Genomic DNA, 3811 nt, shown 5'->3' on the forward strand with positions numbered 1-3811 from the left:
CAAGCTCTGCCCAAGGTCTGATGACCGACTTGGGAAGTGTAGACTGAATTTCTGCATCTGAATGTACAACTGCTACTTTATTTGGCACTAGCTGTGAATCAATTGTAACATTATTGTCTTGTTGTTTATGGGAGTCTGTTTCAATCTTCTGAACAGAAACAGGTTCAGAATGATGACTCCATTATTGTAATTATGCTTGTTGTAGCTAAGATTCAAGTTGCAAAAAGTCAATTTTCTCTTGTGCATTTTGTAGACAAACCTGAATGTTTGTGAGAGAAACTTTGCTGACTTTTAATGTATCATGAGTAGTAGACAATATCAGAGTTTTGAGGAACTCTAATACTTCATTGATTCTAGCCATTTTCTCCAATGTCAAACTTACACTTTAAAATTTGTTCACAACTATGAACCAATGTCACTGCAAGGTATTCTCAAAATTTGTTCTCCCAGAAAACTACAACAATCAAGTGATATTCTTCCTTGAGGAATGAACCAAAAGCAAGATTTTAACTCTACAATTATTCTCCAAATCCACACACAACGATGGTTGGTTGCATTCATATACAAGGAAAAGTATATTGTGCATTCCCAAACGATGAGACTCAAAACAGGAAATAGGTCAGTATCAAATCTGGTTACATAGACCTCGGTCCAGCATCATGGTGAGGATAAAAATCTTGTGCAAAATCGTTACACCCCTACTTTCTCCTTAGGGCATATTGTGGCATTGAATATTATAAAATAAACATTTTCTCGTACCTTTTCAACTTCTCATGGCATTGACTTGCTCCATATGACTAATGGAATGGCAAGGGTGTAATGCATTCATGAGTTGAACTCATTACAAATGAAGTCAGATGCTTTTCCATCAAAAATATGAATAGAGCGACCTTGCTGGAATATTTCAAGCTTTGTTTAGGAATAATCAGTTGTGGCAGCAATCATTGTTAGGCTACAGGTGACCATTCTGTGCAAAAAAAAACTTGGGTTGGCCCAGAAATGAACAAGTGCAGTTATAGTCTGGTTAACCTCTAGCATGGGCTAGCTCAATCTTGTATTGTGCTCCTTTCAATGAATGTCCAGGAGAGGCTCTCGGTTTTGCCTTACAAGCACAACAAGGAGGATACATATGTGTACGTTCAGCCGACAATTTCCATACAGAACTCGTGCCCAAATGATAAATCTTCCCACGGTTTTTAGTAGTGAATCTTGGCTTCCTAAAGTGGCCTCTAACAGATGCAACAACACTGTGAATTCTTCAGACAATTGCAACGACAAGAGATTGGGGAATATTAATGGTTACCAAGCCAATACAGCCACCCGTGAACGAATTAGGAAGAGGAAGCGTTCCAAGATCTGCAAGAACAATGAAGAAGTTGAGAGCCAAAGGATGACTCACATTGTTGTTGAGCGCAATAGGAGAAAGCAAATGAACAAGCATTTAACAGTCCTGCGTTCCCTGATGCCAGTCTCTTTCATCCAAAGGGGAGATCAGGCCTCCATTATTGGAGGTGCAATTGACTTTGTTAAAGAACTAGAACAGCTCTTGCAGTCTCTTCAAGCTCAAGCTCAAAAGCGTAGAAAACAATGTGAACTAGAAGGATCTCAGAGTCCCAAATCAACTGCCGCTCCCTTCAACGGTTTCTTCCTCTCTCCACAGTATACTTCATATTCGTCACAACGAACAGAACTAAAATGTGAGATGGAAAGCTCTAATTTGGATCATACTGCAGAAAGTAAGTCTGCAATCGTTGATGTAGAGGTGACTGTGATTGAAACACATGCCAGTCTCAAAGTTCTCTCTCTAAAGAGGCCTGGACAACTTCTCAAAGTCATCTTGGCTCTTGAGAATCTCAATATGACAATTTTACACTTGAATATTACCACCATTGATCTTTCAGTGCTCTACTCCTTCAACGTCAAGATTGAAGAAGAATGTCAATTGACATCCACAAACGAAATAGCAAGTGCAGTTCATCAGATATTCAGTATCATCCATTCCAACAGTACAAATCCAATGAGAAGCCGCGTTTCTTAGTTACTTTTTGCTCTGCATGTTTGTATCATATAATCCTCTCCAACGTATCAGGAAACGAGAATGTAAAGAACTGAGGGACTTAGGCTGCTGAGTCTATTGTATCACAAGAAGAAAAGTTACAAGACTGTCAAATTCCTGAACTGGGGCAGATTTCCAACAACGTTCAACCATGCCAAGTTGATGATGATCTTGAGGCCGATAAATGAGTGAATAATGGTGGTCTGATCGTAGGCCGCCTCCTCACAATGAATTGTTCGCCATTTTCCCAATCTTCATCTCCAACTGCGAATGAAACTTCGTTCAATAAATACATTCTTCCGCATCTGCCCTTACATCTGCATACTCATTCTTATACTTTCTATTCTTATGGCCCTCATCCCACTCCCATCTTCACTATTGTGGCAGTAGTTAAACAGCAGTGGGTGATTAAAGTGAAGAGGAAGAGACAAGTTTCAACAACTGCAAACGCATATGGCAACCAAATCCAATGTACTCAAACGAATTTACACAAATACAAACAAAATAATGTTTTGTTATCAAATGGAATGGATTCTGCAAGGAAGCATTGAGGATGTATTATGAAATGCAACGCGCAGGGATAGAGCCTGACAAATTGGCTTTTATTTCTGTAATCAATGTGTTGACCCCTACTGGTCAACTACCCATGCAGTGCACCCCGTTTTTCTTGACAGAAAGAAGCAGCACCTGATCAGCATGTCCGTGCCATCCTGCCGTCATCAGCAGCTTGATCTTTTTGTTGTAAACCCAGTCTGCATGTATAAGTTGTAAATAATCTAAGCAAATCAGAGTCATGTATGTAAAGCTGCCTAGGTGGACCTAATTTTCTGTGATAATCTATGTCCCGGAAGGTTTTTCGTCTCACCGATCCACGGATCGGCAGAGTTTTCCTTCAAACCTGACCCCAAAGCCGGGATTGATTTTGTCATTAGAACTTTAGGAGAATCCTAGTGTGTTGATCTGCTAGATTATCGTTGTGTCGCAGCGCTGGGTGTTTTGTGAGGGTCTGTATTAAATGGGTTTGTCCCTTAAGATGTAATTTTGTCAAAGTCATGATGTAATGTGTCCTGAGGGTCAAGAAATGTTTTAAATCCCCTCATGAGTCCTAAGTCCTAGGTCCTAGGTGATGTTTCCAAAGGCTTAGTTCAGTGATCCATTTTAAAATGAATTAAAAAATTAAAAAATGAATAAAAATAATAAAAAAATCAAGCAAAAACCCTAACTAATAAAATAATAATATTTTAAGTTAATAAATCGATGGATGAGATCAAGAGATGTCTTGATTCTCATCAACGGTCGAGATCATTTCTACATGGATCACTCGAACTAGCCGTTAGGATCATTTCCTTTATATAGGGTCTTAGTGGGTCATTTCAAATCATCTGATCTGTGAGTCTGTACTGAAAAAGCTCTCTTGTAATCTGATTTTCTGATTAATAAAAAGACTTTGGGGTTCAAAACTGGCTGGTGTTACTCTCCGGAATTGCTGTGAGATGATTGTTTTTTCTGCATATTTCAGTTTTCAGCAGTTAATAATAGCTGGTTTTCAGAGTATTGTGAGTACAGGTATCTTGCTCACGTGCTAGGGTTTGAATGTTGTAGGGTTTCTGGAATAATGGCAGGTATCTCCATTATTCCTTGAAATCTAGCAGCATTTCTCGCCCTCTTTACTGATGCTTGCTTGAAGTGTGCAGGAGATCTTTAGGTAAAAGGTACAGGTGGGCGTTTGGGGAAGTTCTAGGCTGAACCAGCTGA

General features: G+C 39.4%; 1 pseudogene; it reads left to right on the forward strand.

Moving 5' to 3' along the window:
* Nucleotides 1-1129: 1129 nt before the first annotated feature.
* On the forward strand, nt 1130-2168 carry LOC149209877 (transcription factor bHLH94 pseudogene; annotated as a pseudogene).
* Nucleotides 2169-3811: the final 1643 nt, after the last annotated feature.

This window comes from Pinus tabuliformis, chromosome 1_2, assembly GCF_031772625.1.
Source record: "Pinus tabuliformis cultivar Carrire ecotype Pingquan chromosome 1_2, CPIR1, whole genome shotgun sequence".
NCBI classification, from domain to species: Eukaryota; Viridiplantae; Streptophyta; class Pinopsida; order Pinales; family Pinaceae; genus Pinus; species Pinus tabuliformis.